Raw genomic sequence first — 12,500 nt, forward strand, 5'->3', positions numbered from 1 at the left:
AATCTGCATTGTAGTTTTTTTCAAGAACCCTAAGCCCATCTGTTTAAAGCCAGTGTGTTCTCATCAGGGTTTTATGCTGCTGATTCCGATCACTCATGAGTGAGATATACATGCATTATCTGTAAAAAATGTTTTAAAATTATTTATGGCGAGTGGTATTGACAGTGTAAAAATATCAACACAATATTTAAACAAGTTCCTTTTTCTCTTTTAAGACGTATAATTGTTTGAGCAAAAAACATAATCAATAGTACACAATACCTAAATTGGGGCTGTACGCTTAGTTTTTTCACTAGTACCACCGGTGCTGTTATCCATCCATCCATTTTCTGCCGCTTATTCCCGTTCGGGGTCGCGGGGGGCGCTGGCGCCTATCTCAGCTACAATCGGGCGGAAGGCGGGGTACACCCTGGTCAAGTCGCCACCTCATCGCAGGGCCAACACAGATAGACAGACAACATTCACACTCACATTCACACACTAGGGCCAATTTAGTGTTGCCAATCAACCTACCCCAGGTGCATGTCTTTGTTAATTAAAAAAATTAGTAGCACAACATTTTTATTCGTACATCTAGTAGCAATATGAAATGTTTTAAATATCACAATTTCTTTATTAACACTCTAACATACACGTGTGCACCATTAACACAATGCCATCATAAGGCCCACTGTAACGTTTAATTAAACACAGCGAACATCCCTAAACTGTGCAAGCGCTGTCGGTAACATGAGTGTAGGGCTGGTCGACATGGACCAAAACTCTTATCTCAATATAAAGTAGTATACAAGTACACAATGGATGTTACACTTTTGTAGCATTTATTTTACGTCTATATTTATAGTCTTACAAACCTAAATAAGGGAAGAAGTGTAAAGAAATGAAACTGAGGAAGGAAAATAATTTAAAAGAAAGAACATCAACCCTCAAAAAAAACTTCTGGAGCTTACTTCTCCACGCTGTTAACTATCTGTCTAGCTGCACATGCTGAAAACAAAGAGCAAAAGCAGGATAAAGCGGATGTGTTTATTTTGCAATGAAGTAAACACAGTCTAGAAGGAATGTAACCTGCAGAGGCACTTTCTGACAAAACTTCCAAATTTTGATGTCCAGCCTCTGAAACCTTGGGCTCTTGAAACCGCAGCCCTCTTCATTACACACAGTTGACTAGCTCTGCTCTAGAGTCTTAGACTCTGGTTTACATTCTGCTGTAACATGGTTCCATCTAGACTTGTTAAAGTGTACTAATAAGTGTACTTATTTCTTAGCTTCACGGCTAATTTAGCAATTAGCATACCTTATTCTCTGCTTCGGTTTGCTTTTATTTGGTGTGTACCATGTTTGGCCTTGTCCTCCAGTGATAATATTTTTTGTAAAAATTGTAGTTAATTTGCCACAATGTATTGTTAGCTGTTTTCTGCTTTTCCCAGCTGGGGGACCAAAAAACCCCAAAACATATATCAGCCAAAGGACGTCGGATTTTGGGATTAGCATCGAAACGCCTGAATCGCCATTGACTGATAACCTACATTTACAGGGAATTCAGCTGATATTGATCGGTGGTTGATTGATTGGCTCCTCTTTAGTTTAAGGTAACATAAAGCAAAGATATACATACAGAAGAGAGTTGAATATCATTAATTATTGATAAATGTGCTGAAAAAATATAAATTGTTAAAGTAATGAATGGTTAATGCCTAATTACTATATGTTATTTAGTGGAGCTGTACTCAATTACGATTTTATAGTTCTCTTACGGATTTTTGTCTTTGAAGCGATCAAGGACTGATTACATTATTTAAAAGGCACCTGCATAGGTGAATGCATTTGTGATGTTCTGTTACTGAAGAAAGGATTAAATAAAGCAATTGTTAAATTCGTATCAGTCTGAGATGTCTAACATGAAAGTGCGAAATGTCCCCTGATATTTGCTTTGTGAGGACATTGTGTGTCTGCGTGTGTGTGGAGAAAACACACTTTCATTTGCAATTATCTGTTGATTTAAGGCCTCAGATGTCCTGTCCAAGTAGAGAAAGGCGGAGGTTGGAGAAACATTCTGTTTACTCGGTTTGTTGTTTCAACTTTGTTATCCTCTTGACTTTCTTTTGACACCATCAGCTATGTATTGATCCAGAATACTGAGATTAGACTGTAAGGACCTGTCATTTGTTTGTGAAGGTCATTAACTTGATTTGCAGTCAATGTTGCAATTCAGCATTGTAAAATCCAATACTTTTTTCAGAGATTAATTCTGTAACTTCGAAGGTTGAGTATGATTCATCTCAGGATGCTAGTTGAACTCTGATCATGAACTTTTATTTGGAATAGAAATTATGTATCTCAGCATGAAACCTTTTATGAGGTAAAATTAGTCACAACAATGAGCTACGTTACATTCTTCACTTACATTGAAGTGTAGAAGCAAACCATTTGAACTTAACTTCACTGTATGGACACATTTTAAAGCAGGGGTCCATAAACTTTTTGACTTGGGGGCCGCATTGGGTTAAAACAATTTGGCCGGGGACCGGGCTGTGTGTGTGTGTGTGTGTGTGTGTGTGTGTATGTATATGTATATATGTATATATATATATATGTATATATATATATATATATATCAATATATTTCTCGCGCACTAATTAACCGAAAGAGTGCGCACTTGCTGCGTGCTCGCGACGTGAGCGCAATGATGTCACGTTATGGATGAGAAAATGCATTTTTAGACAATATAATATGCCTGAGCGGCTAGGAGACACCGAGAGTAACAAGGTGGTGGTAAATGGATTAGAAAAGACAGATTTAAAAAATAATAATTAGAATTATAATTTTTTTTTTTTTTAACTTGGGACTTCCCGTGGGCCGGATTTTGGACGCTGGCGGGCCGCATTTGGCCCGTGGGCCGTAGTTTGGGGACCCCTGTTTTAAAGTCCTTCGCTCTCACTTTCTTTGTATCTTAACCACCCTACTTGAGGCTTGTCACCCTTTTAATCCTTTTTTGGACATCCTTCGTTTGATGTGGGTCCACTTAGGGATAAGTGTTGCAAAAAGCCAAATAAAAAGCAAACCACACGCCTAGTATTTATCATTTAATTGTCTTTTGCAATATGCTGACGCCTCACTTGGTGTCATGCATACTAACACTGCATTCCCAAATTTATGGTTGAACTCTGAATTGTATTCCTCAGTGCATTTTGACTTTAGAGATTCCAATGTTTATTTCCAGTAAAAGTTAGTTTTGATATCTACATTAACAGTATATGCTAATGATACAAAACATCTAAATGTTCAACCTCAGATACAAAATGTGTACATGTGTATTTGGTGGGATAAATTATCTTGTTAGTCATGTTGTCGCGCACAGGAGTTATAAAAATGGCAGATTTGAATCAACAATTAGCCGAATGGTGTTTCTATTTGACACACTTCACAGCTGGAGTACATATTAGATATTGAATATGCTTTTGGTCACACGCCCCAAGCACAACAGTGGAGCACATAACCAGGCCAAATTATGCACATGGTGTTAAAGGCGAGTTTCCATCAAGCTTTGTCGTGTTTGTTTTCCGACATTGATGTGTGGTGCTCTTTACTCTCTTCTATTGGAGTTTTTGTGTGTTGCTTGTGGGGGTGTACTAAATAAATATCCTTTTTTTGGAATATGTTAAGAATTCTACTTTCCGCTTATAAGACAAACTAATGTTTTTATAATTGTGAAAACTTGGTAAATCCAATTGAAGTTTTTGGAGGATTTTGCTCCATAAGCAGCCTTTTCCTCTTTTCTTGCGTATGAGATCGCTACTTTATTTGTTTCAAATGTTAAGGATGAATAATGTCGTTAGGATTATGCAGTATGGGGCACTCCAGCAGCACATGTGGACCATTCTGGTCAGTCAGGACGCAGATACAGGCTACATACAAGCGTAGCTCCCAGTGTTTCATGTTGTGGTTCAAACTAGGGCTGCACGATTTTGAGAAAACTTATTTGCGATTTGAATTTTTAAATTTAAATTTTTTTACAAAAAAAAGCATAAAACTGCAATAATAACGAGTAAAGGAAGACATGTTACTTTTAGACTGTCAATAAACATATTATTGTCTAAAGGTGCCACACATTAGAACAAGATGCAATAATTTACTGTCAAAAAATATTTAACTGTATGCAGACAGACTCAGACCTTTTGTCTACACCACGCTCTTTAACTGAAGACATATTAGATTAAAACTATGCAGTGTTTATAATGTAATCTAATCATAATATATCATAATAATGCAAGTAACAAATTAAAAGACTATCAACTTTTATTCATCCTTACTGTAGAATTGTTTACCATTGTATTGTAATTGAAAAGTAAATAACTGTTATCCTAAATAAACAAACATAAATTAAAAAATTGACTAATTTCTGTTAGCAAATATGTAACCAAAATAGATATTACACATCTTGAAGAACATTTTTTCCCAGGTTCAAGAATGAGGTCCGACGTTGTCTTTTCGTTTATTGCTATTATGTGATCACGACGGCATTTTTGCTCTTTCGTCCGTTTTGATGGGCTCATATACCCATCCGATTTGAAGCAAAAAAAATCCCAGAAAGGGACCTTTGGCCTTATAATCTTTATTTTCTTCTTCATAATTTATGTTACTTTGCGGCACTTCTCACTGGCGAGTCGTGAGGCTCACTGTACATGTACTGTGAGTGTAATGGCGACGGCGCCCCGATCTCGTCTCCGCCGAGACCAAGATTGTGAATGACTGAAAAAAAGGGTTCACTCTGTTCAATTAATGCCACTGTGAAATTAACGTATTCAGGTGAGGAGAGCAATGCACAAAGTAAGATGTCTTTCTTTCTGTTTAAAGCGAGAGACAAACAAACACCAAGCTCAACTATTCTGATTGGCGAAGATGGCTGTCACTCAAATGCCGGTGACGGAGGAGAGAAAACTCATTCTTAGCATCATGTGGTTATTTACCACACCAATTAAAGACTTCATGTCGATTCGATTTCTTTTAATCGTGCTGCCCTAATTCAAATTTAGAGTGACCCAAACCCTTTCCTCTATTTGTGGTGGTGTGGTGATAGGAAAGAATGGGAATTGAGCCTGTGATGTTATGTCCTGCCAGTGAATTTTCCAAAAGTTCATATTGTTAAAATTGGAATCCCGTAGTTGGGCTGCATAATACAAAACAGGATGACGGGATACCAGTTGTTCATTGTATCGCCTGGAGTTTTAAACAAGATTGTAAAGTGTTTTTCGGGTGTTTGTGTGGGCTTTTTTCATGACTTTACAGCTGTAGTGCTCTTTCTGAAAGGCCACAGATGTGATCCCAGCTAGAACAAGTAGAAGCGTAATCAGCTTCGTACTACAGTACCATTGCATAGAGTCAATCATACTTACACTGTTGGAGTGTAGTGTAACCCTGTACGGAACTTTCCCTGTCTTTGGTTAAGATATTCATGAATTCATGTTCAATAGTTGTACCTCCAAATAGTTATTACTGTCAATATTCACGTTGGTTTTATTTGGTTTCTGCAGTGTTGACATTGCTTTCAAATCCATGGGTAGTTACTCCAGCTGCCAACTAAGAAGTATTTAGGGCAGGGGTGTCAAACTCAAATACAGAGTGGGCCAAAATTTAAAACTGAACAAAGCCGCGGGCCAAGGTTGAACAAACTAACCTTTTAATAGGGACCCAAACAGGTTTTGCATTGAACATTGAACAAGCAAGGCTTATATACAGTAACTTTATAGTGACATGCAAAATCGAGTCTCAAATAATAATAATAATAATTAAAAAATATCAATGTCATGTCAAATAAAATTTAAATACAAATTTAATGCCTCTTTTCTATTTACAGCCTTCTGAGGTAAATATCAAAATATATTGTTGCGTCCCGAAAGAGTTAATGCTGCAAGGGGGTCTGGGTATTTTTTCTGTTGTGTTTATGTTATGTTACAGTGCAGATGTTCTCCCGAAATGTGTTTGTCATTCTTGTTTAGTGTGAGTTCACAGTGTGGCACATATTTGTAACAGTGTTAAAGTTGTTTATACGGCCACCCTCAGTGTGACCTGTATGGCTGTTGACCAAGTATGCCTTGCATTCACTTATGTGTGTGTAATAGCCGCATATTTCTACGCGAGTGGGCCTGCACGCTGTTTGTATGGAGGAAATGCGGACGTGACGACAGGTTGTAGAGAATGCTAAAGGCAGTGCCTTTAAGGCACGCCCTCAATATTGTTGTCCGGGTGAAAATCGGGAAAATGCTTGCTGGCCCCGGGAGATTTTCGGGAGGGGCACTGAACTTCGGGAGGATTGGCAAGTGTGACAAATTGCGGTGTTACAGCCAGGGGCGCCGAAAAGTGGGGGTAAAGGAGACAGATTCTAGGGGCCCATGATGGAGGGGGGCCCAGAGAGGCCCCTAATGATGATGAAATTATATGAAATTATGTGTTGGGGGCCCTATAAAGATTATTTTCATGGGGCCCAAAATCCCTAGCGGCGCCCCTGGTTACAGCGGCACCGCTGCTGTGTAATAACTGGGGGCCACCTGTAATGTTAATTTGATATTGCCTCAAGGGCCAAATTAAATTACACAGCGGGCCAAATTTGGCCCGCGGGCCAGAGTTTGACACCCATGTTTAGGGTATCTTTACTGTTTGTAAAAAAAACAAAAAAAACTGCAATCACCTTTAAATATGTTGATTGATGCCTTAATAGCTTTGAACTGCTTACATCATATGCATGTCTGTCAAAAATACCTTTTTTTTTCCTTCTGGTAATTGTGTTAAATAATTAAGCTTAAAAAATACAACACTTGAAACAACAGTATTATTGTAATAAACTGGAATTCAATGGGATAATATTTGGCCCAATCATGATTTGGAATACCAGTTCACATGGTTCTTGGCGGCATGTTCAATTCAACTTCAATCTTCAGATGACTTTCAGATGACTTACAGGGTTGAGTCAGAGTTTATTCTTTAACTTTTGGTTGTGATGTATATATGAACTAAATGCTTCATGTAACTGCTGTGTTCAAAGGTTATTTTAGCCAAAGTGGTCTTTTCCATGCATAATTTAGGTTGCAAATGTGTCCTTCACTGGCACTAAGTTGTTGATGTTTTCAGACAGAATTGTTGCAAGTTTGTTTTTAATATCACTTTTTGTCCTCACTAATAATTGGGTAGGAGGAAAGTTAAATATTGCCCTGCCTAAGAATCAGATGTTTTTATGTGACCTGACTGCCAAAGAAAGAAATCAATGCGCATAGATGACCACAGTGTATCCCACAGGCCATCATCCTGACTCTTACCTGTCCCATAAGAGTTGTTGAACAAACACTTCCAATAATACACTGTTAGCTTTTTCTCAAAGTACTGTTATAAAAACACAAAATTAAAACCATGAAAAGGAATCCAATGTGTCCCCCATGGGTGCAGTAATGCCCAAGATTGTAAGGTATATCTAGCTTATTGATACGTCTATGTCTACAAGTAAGGTTTATTAGAATATACAGTATATTTACATAAAGTATGTAGATTACTTGCTTTAAAACAATCAGTTGTAACGTTTCGTGGCCTGAAGCACACAAGCCTACAGGCTTTTGATGCACTGACAATAAAGAGAATGAGCTGAGGGGCAGATTACACTAGCGCTGCATTCTTCTCCAAACCTGTTCGACACACATTCACACACACTAATCCTGCACACAAAGCAAGCCGGCACAAGTCAAACACCGGTGCAAGGGGAACGATTAGCTGCAAGAATAATGTGTTCACGTGTGGCCACGAGGCGTTCAAGAAGTCTTTAAAAACAACTCTATAATTGAATATTGAAAAAAAATGACAGTGCATAGTGTACTCTTTTTTTGAATGAAGATTATTTTGCATAGTTTCAGTGTTCCTTTGCCTCATGAAAGCACCAAACAGCCACCACGCTCCAACCCAGCGGTTTCCTTCTCTCTGGTCCTGTTGCTACATAGCCTAGTGTGATGGTGAGTGACCCTACCAACACATCGCCTGAAAAGCACCCACTCCTCTCCCCAACCACCGTGATGGTGGGAAATTGTATAAGTAAAAATATTCACTTTTTCAACACAATTACTCACTTTTATCCCTGTCTTGTTGATCAGTCTTTCTTTCTTTGCTAAATCAGCTCATTGTACATGCACAACAATCAGAACAGACCAAACATGATTTTGAAATCCTCTTCATTCTGCCAGAAGAGGTACATGCTTCACATGATAATTACATTAATAAAGCTACTGTAGTGGTTTGTAGTACATTGTGTAAGGGCTGCTAAAAAATCGATTCACATGAGGGGTCTAACGATTAATCCATATTATCGAAAGATCGACTTATATTACTAAACTTCAAGTGTATCGATATGTACTCAGTAAATTGACCTTCGAGAAGATATGTATCGACCCAATATTATTTTCAAAGGCAACATATCTATTTTGTCAATAATAGAAAAAAGAAAACATTGTATTTAAGAACAGCAGATTTTAATGATAAGGACGCTAAATGTCAAGTCCGTCTTCTAGTCTTCTAGAACAAGACGATTTTTATGTTAGAAAGCGAAAAAAAACTACTTTTGTGTTGTCGCTCATAATTTTTGTGAACAGTAGGCACGATTCCAAAACAAAGTGCAGTTCCCATTCAACATCTGAGTCTATTCTCCTTGCATCACTTAGTCATTGTCTTTAACCTCTGGCTCTTCCATCCGTATGTTGTCTATTTCACCATTAATTGTTGTTTCTTGTATTTGAAGATTTCCTTTACCTACTTCCTGATTCGATCAATCAGCAATTGTATGAGCGCTGCGTGACTTTCTCTGATTCTCTCTGTTATCACACAGAGACAGTATGCAGTTTGCACTTGTTGATGTTGTGATTGTGTAGATTAGAGCCAGATGAGTGATTATGCACAACATAGCACATTTTTTTTGTAAATCCGAGACACAAGGTGAACCGCTTTAATGACCTTCCGTCACTGTTTCAAGACAAATTTGCCCTCAGTCATGCTGTCTGAATTCCCAATGAAAATACTGCAAGCTTGTAATCTGTATTTATTGGCAGAGCTGAACAAGACACACACACACACACACACACACAGCATTTTTCCCGCATTTAAAAGTCGATGTTCATGCTCTTATTGTGTGTGGCTTGGCTGTATGCATACAACGTTTGAGGACATTAAACTGTGAATGTAATGGTGCATAAATGCTAAAGAATTCGAAAGTTAGGATTTTTTTGCTCACTTACATTTTTAGCAATTTGGTTTTTGGTATTGCTAATTAAATTACTGAGCTTAAATGTTTCTGTCCTCGCCTAATCTTCTTCTTATGCATTCACCTAAACTCATTAAACGACACAATATAGTAGCGTCAAACTGTCGTCATAAAACTTGTATTAATTGTATAAGCGATTTTTTAAGTGCCATACTAACTATTTACATCCAATGTAACGTGTTATATAAAATCCACAATGATAACAAATGGAATAAGTATTGCAAAAATCTACAATTAGCTGACATCTCACATGATGTCAGGCATGATTTTGGTTTAAACTCCGGGGCATATTTTACTTAAAGGAACCTATGATGAATTTAATCTTTTCCGATTTATAAATGTGACAATGATGGATACTTGTGTGAAACAATGCCAAAGCGTCAAATTTGAATATTTGTTCCATTTGGTGTGAGCTTTCACGTAGTTTTGGATGCCTTTGTTCACCAGGTTTTGCATTGTGGCTACGTTGTGACGTCACGGCGAAATGGAAACACTTATTTGGACATTAAATCAAGCTTTCACTTGACTTCAGGCTATGAGGAAACACAAAAAAGGTTGGATAAAGGATTATTTCATCCTAGTCTTTGCATGGACATAACACCGACGTACAACACGCAGTGAAAAACAGTAATGCAACTGAGAATCGATCGAAGAGTGTGCAGGTGACACAGAAAACTATACACTGCTTATGAAGTTTTTTTTCGACCGTGTCTGGAAAAAAAATATTTGACAATTTATCACAGTGTACATTTTTTAAAAGACAAATTATGATACTTTTGGAGAATGTGGGGCGCAGTTAACTTGCAATCTGGGAACTCCTCTAGATTTAAACATTTTGCAGACGGACTCAAAAAACAGGTTATACAATTGATCATATCTAATTGATATTATCTTAGACCACAAGATAGTGATTTAAATGTAGCTTAGAATCATCATAGGTCCCCCAAAAATGTGTGACTTAAGCTGAGATTCTCCATCTCACATGTGCATTGGCTGTAACAGTCACACATAGACTCGGTATTATACACGCGAAACAGTCACCAAAACATTTGCAATCGAAAGTGTTAGGAACTGGTGAGTTGGATCCCAAGGATGCAGGGACGTTTTGTTTGAGGAGAAAGGTTCTTCCTTTTATTTTGGAGGAAGGTGGACGTAGCCAAAACAAAGGCGGTGGTGGAAGCACAAAAAACACACCATGAAAAAACTACAATAATTAATTACCAACACTAAACAAAAAGCGCTAGACAAGGCTAGGAATAATACTGAACGAAAAAACGTAAAACAGAGAAACAAAGTACAAAATAAAAACGCTAGGCGAGGCTAGGAAAAAATACTTAATGAAAGAAGTTAAACAGAAAAACTAGGTACAAAATAAAGGAGCTAGACAAGGCTAGATAATACAGGCAAACCTGAGAAGATGCACGAGACGAACTGGAGAGTTCGTTGGTGAGACAAATGACACATGCGTTTGTAGTAGCAGTTGACAAAGTTCCGGCGCTCACAAGCCGTCAGCAGCCAGGTTAAATAGGCTATCCCTAATCAACCTCAGGTGTGTGCTGCTGCCTTGCGCCAGCTGCACACCATACTGTGGACGAGAGAGAGAGTGAATATGGTGTGCAAATAAAGACAAAAATGAGCAAGGAAAATTCAGATTACCACAGAAAGTCTGTATAGGGCTTTGGACTTTTTTACATTTCCCACAAAACATTGCGGTTGGCTATATTAGACTTACACTTAGACTTCCTTTTATTGTCATTCAAATTTGAACTTTACAGTACAGATAAGAACATTTTGTTGCATTAGCTTGTTGTACTGCAGGGTAAAAGAGCAATAATGTGCAGATATAAATAAATAGACTACTGTACAGATAAATATGTTGCACTTTTTCATTATGCATCCAGGTTTATGGATGTATGGTATATTGTCTTTTTATTCCAGCGAGTTAATCCGTTTTTGGGGGAGAATTGAGGGAATTATTTTGATGCGTTCAAGAGTATGATGGCCTGAGGGAAGAAGCTGTTAGAGAACCTGGAGGTCCTGCTACAGAGGCTGCGGAACCTCTTTCTAGAGTCCAGTAGTGAAAACAGTCCTTGGTGGAGGTGGGAGGAGTCTTTACAGATTTTCTGAGCCCTGGTCAGGCAGCAGCTTTTTGCGATTTCCTTGGTAGGAGTAAGAGAAGTCCTGATGATTGATCTCTTCCGCCGTCCTCACCACTCTCTGCAGAGACTTCTAGTCTGAGGCACTGCAGGCTCCATATTAAAAAGCTTTGTTTGTATCACGGTCATTGTTGCTGATCATTCATTTAGTGATATTAACAATGCCGACGATGTAAGTTAAAGTAAAGAGTTAAAGTTAAAGTACCAATGATTGTCACACACACTCTTGGTGTGGCGAAATTATTCTCTGCATTTGACCCATCACCCTTGATCACCCCCTGGGAGGTGAGGGGAGCAGTGGGCAGCAGCGGTGCCGCGCCCGGGAATCATTTTTGGTGATTTAACCCCCAATTCCAACCCTTGATGCTGAGTGCCAAGCAGGAAAGGAATGAGTCCCATTTTTATAGCCTTTGGTTTGACTCGGCCGGGATTTGAACCCACAACCTACCGATCTCAGGGCGGACATTCTAACCACTAGGCCACTGAGTAGACTGTCAACTGCCACGACCGAGGTGGGTGAGATATCACTGGCTTTTATCGAATTCCTAAGTGTATTTCTGGACAAATGGAAACGGCTGAAAAGAAGAGTGAACGGCAAAAGGGAGCATGGATTGCTGCAATTAACCGAGATTTAACGTGCTTTGACGACTTTGTGTTTGTTCGGATGATTTCATATCAGGTATTTGAGGAAATTTTGTAAGTAAAAATTAATCAACAATAAATAACAGCCCCACTTTGCATTAACTTTTTGTGCTTGGTCGAATAAACTTTGATAGTAGTTGTATTGATTAAATAGTACTCACTTCTCTCATTTGGACTATAGCCTCAACATATAAAAAAACAACTGAAGCAACAAGAGAACAGCTTACTCCCAATTCTGCCTTACAGTCACAGTGTGTGGAGATTACATTAAATTGGTTATTTTTGATTATCTATGGTGTCAAACTTGGGTCGGATAATTTCTGCAAGTGCATGACTCTAGCCTGGCCTGACGACACAATGTCCACGGGTCATAGCTTTCTAGACTTTTTTAAAGTTCTTCAAAGTGTAA

General features: G+C 38.4%; 1 protein-coding gene across 4 annotated transcripts in view; it reads left to right on the forward strand.

Annotated features, from left to right (window-relative positions):
* Nucleotides 1-12,500, forward strand: part of palm3 (paralemmin 3) — a 100,902-nt gene that overhangs the window by 27,820 nt on the left and 60,582 nt on the right. The window contains exon 2 of one of the 4 annotated variants that reach the window (XM_061910332.1): nucleotides 7,894-7,995. The exons of the other annotated variants lie outside the window; for them this stretch is intronic. The gene's annotated coding sequence lies outside the window, so the exon portion shown is untranslated. The remainder of the gene's footprint in view (nucleotides 1-7,893; nucleotides 7,996-12,500) is intronic. 4 annotated transcript variants of the gene reach the window in all.

Source organism: Nerophis ophidion, linkage group LG01 (assembly GCF_033978795.1).
Source record: "Nerophis ophidion isolate RoL-2023_Sa linkage group LG01, RoL_Noph_v1.0, whole genome shotgun sequence".
Classification (NCBI taxonomy): Eukaryota; Metazoa; Chordata; class Actinopteri; order Syngnathiformes; family Syngnathidae; genus Nerophis; species Nerophis ophidion.